The sequence below is a fragment of the Dipodomys merriami genome, unplaced genomic scaffold (assembly GCF_024711535.1).
Source record: "Dipodomys merriami isolate MVZ:Mamm:240054 unplaced genomic scaffold, mDipMer1.0.p SCAF_83, whole genome shotgun sequence".
Lineage (NCBI taxonomy): Eukaryota > Metazoa > Chordata > Mammalia > Rodentia > Heteromyidae > Dipodomys > Dipodomys merriami.
Genome location: NW_027206435.1, coordinates 562,255 through 573,648, shown reverse-complemented (window position 1 = coordinate 573,648; position 11,394 = coordinate 562,255). Strand labels below are relative to the sequence as shown.

Here is an 11,394-nt window from a genome sequence, read left to right as displayed (position 1 = left end):
TGTATTTACATATAACTGATTTAAATGTGGAGTATTTTTTCTTCCTGATTTTGTATTTGTTCATCTATGTAAACCTTCTTTTTCCTATTATGGCTTTTGCTTTCCATTATACATATTTTCTATATATTTTCAGCCCTAAGTAGACTTTTTTATAATATTGGAGCCAAATTTTTCTTCCATATTTGTCCAAAGCACAATGAAGTTGTTTTCAAATTCGAACTCACTGTTGGAAGAGAGCCCACATACCACTATAAGTATTGTGGCATTTGTCCCATTTGACAGGATAGCCTTCTAGGACATCTGATCTTCTATGTACTAGACCTTTTATGGCCACCTTATGACCCCATGCAGGCATGGCCTGGCTTCCTTGCCACTCCCTGTGAATTTAACATTTCCCATTATATCCAGTAGGCTCTCTAATACAGCCCCCTGTCTCCCTGTGTTCCCCCCCAGAACACATATGCACAATGTTTCAGATTGTCGGATTAAAAAGAAATATATTTAGGATTCATGAATTTTAGAATATGTCAAAAACATTATTTTAATAAAGTTAAAAAATAAATAGGGTGAACCTTTTACATCAGGACATAAAGAAAAAAAAGGATTGTCTCAGGAAAAGGAGAAGGAATCAGAAATTCTCCCACAGAGTCCTCAAAGAGATCTACTTCCTCATTAAAGACAGGATTTTCTTCCTGAGTCCAGGTAGAGACAGATTCTAATTTCTCAATTGTAAATTGAATCCCCTGCAAGAGGTCAGATTGGTCTGGGTATTGTGAGGAAAGATTCCCTTTCCTCAACTGAATCTAGATTTTGGACCTCACTCATTGGTTTTCCTGAAGATAGACTGGGGTCATTTTCCATTAGCACACATTTACCCTGCACACCAAGAAGTGTTTTTTTGACTGGCTTGGTGGCGATCTAGTTGGATTGTGAACATCAATGGAAGACATTCTGGATTGTCTTCATCCTTGGTGTTATGTGCAGGTACACCTGCATCACATGTGGGGTTCAGAACCAGTGGGATGTCCACAGGACTCAAAACCTACTTGGGCCTTTCTACAAATTGAAAAAAAATCCTCTATGTTCACATGCTTTCTGGAGATCTTCCAATCTCAATCAGTCACCATTGACGACATCACTGATGGGTTCTTTATCTGGAGCTCTGCAGGAGCTGCTTTACGGTGATGCAAACCTGAGAATGTAAATAGGTACAGAAATCTTAGAGTAGACCCTATAAGTTAAGGTGTGACTAAACTTCTGAGGATCTAATGGGAGAAGCTGTAGAATTTGAGGTTGGATTGAACACTGATTAGAATGTAGGGTGTTTCTAATGAGTGGCTACTTCCAAGTTCTTTCAAAAGGAGAACAGATTATACCTGGCATAGAATATCTATAAAAGGACATTTTGCCAAACTGAGGAGTACTAAGGTCTCATGACCAATTGGGCCCATCCCTAGAGACCCAGGTTCCATCCCTCCTCACGAGCCCTGAGGCATCTAAACAAGTTCTTCCTCTTTTTCTTGGTATCATGGGTCATGGGTTCCTCCAGCTGGTCCAGAAGAATATGTAAGCAGAAGAGCAGGTCTGAAGAGACCATGTTGATCTTGACATTCTGTGTAAGTTCTTTCAGGGTGTCATGGTTCTTAGGCACATAGAAATCATCAGGGTAGAAGTCCATCCACATAGGGAGGATAGAATAAACAATGCTGTGGGAAGATTAGTGAAAAGGAAAATGAGAGCCCACCCTCTCCATCCTGAACCTTGTACTATAGACTCTTTCTGGCAAGACTTGCATGTTGGGAAGTGGGAAGAGAGTCCTGCAAGCAGGATGCTCCTCACAACCCACTTCTAGAAATTTCTCAATTATAATCTTAAAAATTTCTCCCTGTGATAAGAAGAGAAAGTTGTTTCCCCAATGGATCTGACTTGTTATATACAGCCCTTCCTGGCATCCATGAGAGTCCAAAACCACAACCACATCCACAACTGTGTAATCTGCTATCCTCTGATGTGCCAAAACTCAACCCTCTGATGAAAATAACAACTGGTGTGCAAAGAAGAAAATTGACTTTGATTCAGAAACGTCAAAGGTACCAAGTTTCAAAGGACAAAAATTCTCTTTGTGCCAATGTCCACTTACTTTTTCACTTGTTCATCTTCCTCCCAGTTATGGTAGAAAGATCTGTACCAATGGGAGAAAGAAGTTAACTCTTTGCTTCTCCTTTTCTGAACAGGACACACATGGGACTGTCTAAGTCACAAATGGTAATGTAAACATGAAATGTCATGTCAAAACCAGCTTTACAATGTCGGTGGGGGGGGAGGGGGGTATAATTGGGTGGGGGGAGGGGGGAGGCTGGGAAGGGAGGTGAAGGGTAAACAAAGGAGGAGGCTGCAATGCTTGGTAAGAAATGTATGCATTATCCTGCCCATGTAATTGTAGCCCCTCTGTACAGTATGTTCTCAAATAAAATAAAATAATATTAAAAAATAAAAAAAAGAATAAAAACTTTAAAAAAAAGTGAAGATATGTCTATACAATTTCATGGAAATACTGTGAGTGTGCTTATATACATCTTTCCAAATAACTGCAGAATGGCTCATGCCTCTAACCCTAGCAATCAGGAAGGTGAGATCTGAGGATCAGATTGAAATCAGTTTGAACCCAGTCTAGTTTGTAAAATCTAAAGACACTTATCTTCATTTAACCAGCCAAAGGCCAGAACTAGACTTGGGGCTCAATTGGTAGAGTGCTCCGAATGTTACAGAACTCAGGCCCCAAATTCAAATTCAAGTTTCATCCTTTCTTCTGTCTATATTCCTTCAAAGGCCTCCAAGATAGTGATTTCCTAGATGAGGGTGGAGGTTGGATGAGACTGGCTCATTCCTTTAATCCTATTCTTTCAGCAAGAAAATCATTAAGGCTCCACTAGCTTATGAGGCAAATGAAATGTTCTGGCAGCCCAGTCCTAAGGAATTAGTCGAAGACTGCTCTTCTTTGTCTCAAGCCAAGCTCCTTTGATAAGACCCCAGTGATACAGTCTCAGAGAGGTACCAATTATTCCAATATTCTGGAGGGGGTCTCATCAGTCTTGGGTTTGAAGGAGGAAATCTCACTTTTTTTTTGTCAGTCGTGGGGCTTGAACTCTGGGTTTGGATATTATCCCTCAGCCTTCAACTCAATGTGAGCACTCTACCAGTTGAGCCACAGCACCACTTCCGGTTTTCTAGTGGTTTATTGGAGATGAGTCACATGGACTTTCCTGTCCAGGCTGGCTTTGAACCTTGATCCTCAGATCTCAGCATCCTGAGTAGCTAGGATTACAGGTGTGGGCCACCGGCACCCGGCTAAGGAATACTCACTTTTAAAACAGAATATCCAGCAACTGCTCTATTGTCCCAGCTTTCTATAGTGGTGGAGGAAGTTTCCAACATAGAAGAGATCACCTTTCTGGTAGGCAGGGACCAGGTCCATTTCCAGAATTTCCAGCAAACCTGAGTCCAGGCACCATATATTATAAGGCATATTCAGGGTTTGGGCTGACTCATTGTCACACTGGGGTGGTAAAAAAGAATGGATCTTTGAAACATGGAAATGGGAGTACACTTAAATTGAGTAATTGTAAGAGAGTGGATTGAAAACTACACAGTAAATATTTTCTCAGTCTACTCATATAAAAGCACACAAGAAGAAGGTTCTAGTGTGGGCTAGGATGAGATTAAATAGGTTTCCTGTCATAGTTTTACCTTGCCGGAGTTGCCTTGGTTTCTTCTTATAACAAGGCCTGAGACATTGGTTTCGTGGTTTAGCACTGATCCAATGTCTGCAGCATCAAGCGAGGCACTCACACCACTCATGCCTGAGACCTGAATCTCTTGAACTTTGAAAACAATACAGGAGCATCTTTCTTGTTCCTGAGCCACAGGCCAAGTGAGCTGGCTTGAGTTGACTTTTAGTTACAGTTGCTTGGCTCTCAGAGTTCCATATTCTATTCCATTATGAGGGAGGTAGAGTCATATCTCAGAGCCTAATCATCTAAGCTGCTTGCTCACATAAGACCATCCCAAAGACAAACTGTAGACTGAAATCTCCCTTCCTACTTCACTCTATACACATGTGGATATTGTCAAATCCCAACATTATCAGCTAGGCCTAGATAAAGTCATGGTCTCAGTCTCAAAAAGCCCTTCCTAGCTCAGATCCCACCCTTATTTGTCACTATTCTTCTCATCCTGCACAAATCATTTTGCCTCTCAGGGCCCTCTCAGCCTGCCATGTGTTTCTTGCATGTATTATTGACATCCACTTACTAGGACATTGTTAGCTTTTTGTTTCCTAATTTTCTGTTTGCTCTTGAAGGCTCTGTGTGCTGTCAGCTGGAAAAAGGTAAGTACCTAGAGGCGGGAAAATCAAAAAAGTATTGAAAAACAAACATTATACATGTAGTCAAACATTTTGTAAGACAGAAGAGCATTTTTGAAACTTTTATTATATTTTATGAACGAGGGGAAGGGGAGAAGGGAAGAGGTGCTGCGTTGTCTTCTCATAATTCAATGGTTATTATTTTAAAATACTATATTTGAAGGAATGTAATATTTAAAGAAAAAACTGTACTCCTGTTCTTTTTATAAGCTAGGCATTTATAAAGCATTCCTCACTAAAGTCTTGTCGTTTGTGTCCCATGAACTGTCCTCCTCCTTCAAAATAATCAAGGAAAACCCTTCACAAATAAGTGGGATGTTGTCCAATATCTGGATAAGAATTTAAGAGACAATATTGCCTGCCATTTTGTGCATGTACTTGTGTGTGTGTGTGTGTGTGTGTGTGTGTGTGTGTGTATGTGGGTGAACGTGTGTCTGTGCATAAAGGTGTTTTAAGATTTGAGCAAGGACTATATGACAATCCCGAGGATCTTTCCCTTCACTGTAGTGCTCTACCAATTGTGCCAAAGTTCCACTGCAAGTTTTTGTAGTGAACTGGAGAGGAGAGAGCCTCCAAAACCTGGTGATAAACATTGTTACTGGAGGTAGTGGGGTTGCATGTTTCAGTCCAGCTTCACAACACTCAATATCATAAAACAACAACAGCAAAACCTAATATCAAAATACAATAATAAGATGTAATTAGAATAAAATTTAGTGATATAGTCTGTTAGCATAACTTTCATGAAACCTTGGTTGTAATGATTTAACAACACAAAACCAAATAAATTAGATAATTTCAGTAGATTCTATAAATTTTTTAATTCCATCTTAATAACGGAACAAGAAAACATTCATACTCATAAGGAGAATGTAAAAATGATAAAAGATGGCAGATTATGAAATAGGAACTTCTACACTGCAGGAAAATTATTGTCATGGTTAATATATGGTGGTATTGTAATGGTGAATATATGATAATGTTCTTCAGAACAGCAATAGATAAATATATATTTACTGCACATAGTTTAACTTGTCTATCTCTATCAACTTCCAGTCTTCAAGTGCACATTATCAATGTATTCATGTTTATGGTATATTCCAAAAAAATAACTATCAGAGGCAGGAGTTACCAAAATATATTACCTTCAAAGTGTTAGGAGATAAACTTGCTAATTATATTGACTATTTTATATATTAAGCATGTAGTCTGTTATCATTGTATCTCTAAGTATGTACAAACACTACTTCAAAGTGAAACGAAATACAACAAGGTTTTGAAGGCATATGCCTGTAAAGCTAGCTATTTGGGACATCACTTCAAGACCAGTGTAGTTTTACCTGCAATGCTCCACAACCCCTGGCTCTGTGTGATGGAATACGTCTATCATCCCAGGTCCATTGGGAGCTTAGAGCAGGAGGATTTCAATTCCATGCCATACTGGGCAAGAACTTCCACATGGCTCCATCTCAAGCAAAGAAGGTTCAACACTCCCCCACCTAAGTGAAAATAAAAATAAGAGCATTGTAGTATAAGAAACAAACAATATTAAAACATGCCAATACAAACCATCATGAACAACACACACCTAGTGTTTGTTTCTCATACCTGTAATCCTAACTATAGCTAGGATTATATATGTGAGCCAGAGGCACTAGGCAGTTCATTATTTTAAAAATTACTATTTGAGTGTCTGCTTTGACTCCGAGGTCCTTGATCCATTTGGAGTTGATTCTAGTGCAAGGATCTAGCTTTAGTCTTCTACAAGTAGATAACCAAATTTGCCAGCACCATTTACTGAAAAGGCTGTCTTTCTTCCATTCTATTTTTCTAGCTCCATTATAGAAGATTAGATGGCTATAGGTCTGTAGGTTCATTTCTGGGATATCAATTCTATTCCATTAGAACTGAGGTCTGTTCTTGTGCCAGAACAAAGCTGTTTTGATTACTATGGCTTTGTAGTAGAGTTTGAAATTTGGTATTGATGTTCCTCTAGCACTGTTCATTCTATTAAGGATCATTTTTGCTATTCGGTGTCTTTTATTGTTCCATATGAATTTTTGGACTGCTTCTTCTATTCCCTTGCAGAATGAGTTTGGAATATTGATAGTTATCGCATTGAATTTGTAGATAGCCTTGGGAAGTATTGACATTTTCACGATGTTGATTCTTCTAATCCAGGAGAATGGGAAGTTTTGCCACTTTCTAAGTTCTGTTTTGATTTCCGTTTTCAGGTTTTTAAAGTTTTCATCATAGAGGTCCTTAGAGGGTAATGAGAAAATATGAAGCTAGAGATCCTTTCAGATTATCCCACCCACTCTTCTATTACTTTAAGCAAAAAACAAAACAAAGGAAAGCAAACAAAATAGACTTTATGGTTAATTAAGCTGCTATTAAAGATTCCAGGCAGAATTATACAGCTAAACGATGAGTTAGTACATATGTTTTGTCAATACTGAACTTATATGTGTCACAAAAATATCCATGGATTTATAACTAGAAATTCTGAAGTGTTAAGTATATTAATTAGGTGAGTTTCATAAGATAGCCAATGAATAGAACACCACACGGAATTCAGTCTGGTAAAGTAGTTTATTTACTGAACTGCTGCCCATGCCATACATGGTTGAAAGGCATGTACAAAAAATAGGGTAGGAGTTCCGGGAAGATGGAGGAGGAGAAGCTGGCTAAACAAGCTCTCACATAGAAAGCAGTTTTAGTGTTCCAGGAAACAGTCCTATGCCAGAGAATCACACCAAGTGTGCCATCACAGGACAGAGAGTTAGGCCAGAGAGGGAAAATCCAGGCAAGGAGACAGATCTGACCATTTGCCAGCAGCTGCGGCTGCAGCCGCAGTAGCAGTGGCTGTTGCCACCATACCGGTAATACAGAGAGTCCAGGACAAACGCGCAAAATATGGCAGGCAAGCAGATTCTACACAACACCAGCAAGAACTGACAAGGAGCAGACATCTTCATTCTGAAATTTGTAGACAGAGAGGACCCAGGAACTAAGACTCCAGCGTTAGTAGAAGCCTGACATCCTCACTTCTTCTGAGGGAGCAGAGGAGGTAAGGCCACCTCTCCAGATCCCCACTACAAGAGATCTCCATATTTGATACTGACAAAGGTATGGATGAGCAGCTAGCTCCAACTCAGGCCTTGGAAGGAAACAAGAGTCATTTAGCAGGTCACAGAAACCTCACCTGACCTGCCAGTCTTAGCTCTACCCAGGGAAAATTCTCCCAGCCTGGCTGAGCAAGCTCTGCCAGACCCAGGAGTGGATTTCTTCCCTGGGTAAACTGAACCAGAGGCTACCCCTCCCTACAGCATCCTTGACAACCAATTGAAATTCAGTAGACATAAACCCTGAGAATGGCTCCAGGCTGGGCTCTGTAAGTATCTCAGGAGCTAACTCCTCAGGGAAAAGTTGCTGTTTGCTGAAAGGACTCAACTCTACCCAGAACCTAGCGTCATCACAGCATCTTCATACTAGAGGAAACAGCCATCTCCCTCTTTAGAGATACTCAAAGCAGATCTCCCTCCCATTGAACTAACTTGGGAGGGAATCACAAAATCCTGGGTAAAGCAGAGAATTTTCTGCCTACTCAAACAAACTGACTTAAGAAACCATATAAGCCACAGGAAAATCAAACACCACAAGCATACCAGAGACTCCAACAAGAGACTAGTTACATACACAAGGGAGATACAGGATATTCCCATCCCCCCAAAAAAAATCAAAGAGCATTTTTTGTACCTTTATAAAAAAATTTTAATTTTTTTAAATTTTAATTTTTAACATTAAAAAATTTTGTTTTCTATTAACTTTTTTTCTTCCTCTTATAACATTATTTTAAGGGTATATGTGTGTGTACTTTTTTTTCTTTATAAAAATTTGATTTTGTTTAGCTCTACTGACCTTTCGACCCTTTTATTCTTTCCTTCTCATTCTTTTCACTTTTTCTTCTCTTTCATTCTTCTTTGCATGACTTAGTTGCTGTTCTGCTCATCTTCAGATAAACCCATACTAGATTATTAGACTTTAACTCCCTGTTGTGTATACATTTAATCCAGAAATTTATTACTCAATTTAAAACCTCTTAGACTTAAATTCCTTAATAGAAGTACTACCTCTTTATACCTATATAATATTTCAAGCATTTTTATTTTTGAGTTTTACATGTCTCCTTTCTATCCTATCCACAGTCTTCTCTGAATATCACATATTCATTTTGCATAATTTATAAATGTTGCACTTTTTAATTTTTTAATTTTTGTTTTTCTATTTTTTCTTGTCTTTTTTCTTTCTCTTTCTTCTTTTCCTCTCTCTCTCTTTATTATCATTCTATCCAACCTATTTCCCGCTTTGAGATTAGGACTTAGTTAAGTTAACTCTCCCTCGGACTTTCCACATCACTCTATTCTTATTTTTAACCACATTTCTTCCTAAACCTAATAATTTCTGTTTGCCAAATACTTCTTTGCTGTTCGTAACCCACTAATATATAGTTGATTGATGTTGAACAGCTATATCTGTTTAGCTAGATTGTATCTGCAGACTTTTGACTGTGCAACTACAGGCTTTGGTTGATGCTTACCTTAAAATAGTGTGCTAGCACAAAACTGGTTTTACTTTCATCCTAAATGGGCAGAGTAAGCCGGAAAAAAAAACAAGAAAAATGGCAAGTCCAGTTATCTCAACTCCCACTCATAATAATCACGGGAGAGAACAGATAGTGAATAATCCATTGGAGAGTTCCCAAAAAGCTCAACAAACACTACTGGTAAACGTGATAAATGAAAAGATTGAAAACCTGCAAAGGACTCTGTATGAGCGTGATAGGGAGAGAGGAGGTCAAACAAAGGTCAATACAGGAATATCATGAGCATGAGGAAGCTACTCAAAGATTGATAAAGTAAAGGCGTGAGCAGGCTGAGAACATTCAAAGAGAAAGTCAAGAATGGCGTGAGTAGGCTGAGAATACTCAAAGAGAACTACAGGAATTGCGTGAACATGAGGAGTCTAATCAAAGAGTAATACAGGAATTGAGAGAGCGGGATGAGAATACAGAAAGATCACTAAAGGCATTCATGGAATCCATAAACAGCTGAAAGAAGGCAGGGAGACCACAAAGGGAATGCTGAATGGAACCAAACAGAAGGAATGGGAGTTCAAAGAAACCATAACCAATGAACTAAGTGATTTGTGAAAAAACACTGAACACCAAATTAAGGAAGTAAAGAAGTTCATACAAGATCTAAAACAAAGCTCCAACAAAAAATTTGAAGCCATCAAAGCTGAACAACTTGAAGGAAAAGAAAAAACAAAGTAGAAAGTCTTGATAATAGGGTTAGACTATACAGAAGATCAAATTTCAGGGATTGAACACAGCCTAGATATTGTAGAGAAAGAACATACAACAATCCAAGAAATATGATAGATCTATTCAACACTTGGAAGACACCATCAGAAGGCCTAATCTGAGGAAAACGGATATAGAGGAGCACCTAAAGACAGAAATTAATGGTCTAGCAAATTTGTTTCACAAGATCCTAGCAGAGAACTTCCAAAACATGCAAAAAGATAAGCCTATTCATATACAAGAAGCTTTTAGAACTCCAAATAGACCAGACGAGAATAGCACATCCCACCATCACATTATAATCCACACAGGATCAATTCAGACCAAGGAAAACATCCTTAAAGCTGTCAAGAAGAAAAGATCAATAGCCTATAAAGCAAAACCAATTAGAATCACCTCAGATGTCTCAGCGGTGACAATCAAAACCACAAGAGCCTGGAATGAGGTATGCAGGCCCTAAAGACAAACAACTATCAAGCAAGAATTCTGTACCCTGCTAAACTCTCCTTCATAACGAAGGTGAAATAAAAAAACTTCCATAGTAAAGAAAAATTGAAACATATCTCCACCAAACCAGCCCTACAAAAATTCTTAAATGAATTAAAATACAAAAAAAACCATAGTAAGTATCAACAAAACAAAGAGTTGGTTCTTCGAATAAATTAACAAAATTGATATACTCTTAGCCAATCCTTATCAGAAAAACAAGAGAACACACCCAAATAAATAAACTCAGAGATGAGAATGGAAACATCAACACGGAAACAACCAAGATGCAGAATATTATAAGGGAATACTTCTCAAAACTTTATGTTAATAATTTTGAGAACTTGACAGAAATGGACCTTTTCCTAGCAAATATCGAAATGCCAAAACTAAACCAAGATGAGTTAAACCATTTTAACAGGCCCATATCAAGAATTGAAATAGAAACAGCAACAAGAGACCTCCCACCTAAGAAAAGCCCAGGAGCAGATGGTTTTACAGTGGAATTCTACAAGACCTTCAAAGCAGAGGTCACACCCATACTCCTCCAACTTTTCAGTGAAATTAAAAGAGAAAGTTCGCTACCAAACTCATTCTATGAAGGCCTCATAACCCTCATCCCAAAACCAGGCAGGGACTCATCAAAGAAAGAGAACTATAGACCCATTTTTCTGATGAACACTGATGCAAAACTTCTCAACAAAATTTTGGCCAGTCGACTTCAACAATTCATCCAAAAAATCATACACCAAGATCAAACTGGATTCATTTCAAGGATGCAAAACTAGTTCAATATACGCAAATGAATTAATATAATTCATCGCATTAACAGGAGCAAGGATAAGAACCACATGGTTATCTCAATAAATGCAGAAAAAGCACTTGACATGATCCAACACTCCTTTATGATGAAGGTTCTGGAAAAATTAGTAATCCATGGGACATTCCTCAATACACTAAAGGCTATACATGACAAACCTACAGCCAGCACTATACTTAATGGTGAAAATCTAAAGCCATTGCCTCTTAACTCAGGAAGGAGACAAGGATATCCACTCTCTCCACTTCTCTTCAATCTACTATTGGAATGCCTATCTACAGCATTAAGACAAGATGCAAA

The 11,394-nt window shown here is 38.4% G+C and overlaps 1 long non-coding RNA gene across 1 annotated transcript; it reads right to left on the bottom strand.

Moving 5' to 3' along the window:
* Positions 1 to 540: 540 nt before the first annotated feature.
* On the bottom strand, positions 541 to 3,950 carry LOC138819938 (uncharacterized). Its single transcript, XR_011369698.1, has 3 exons — positions 3,748 to 3,950; positions 2,141 to 2,182; positions 541 to 1,706 (listed from the first exon to the last, which is right to left on the bottom strand). It is a non-coding gene; the product is annotated as an uncharacterized lncRNA (long non-coding RNA).
* Positions 3,951 to 11,394: the final 7,444 nt, after the last annotated feature.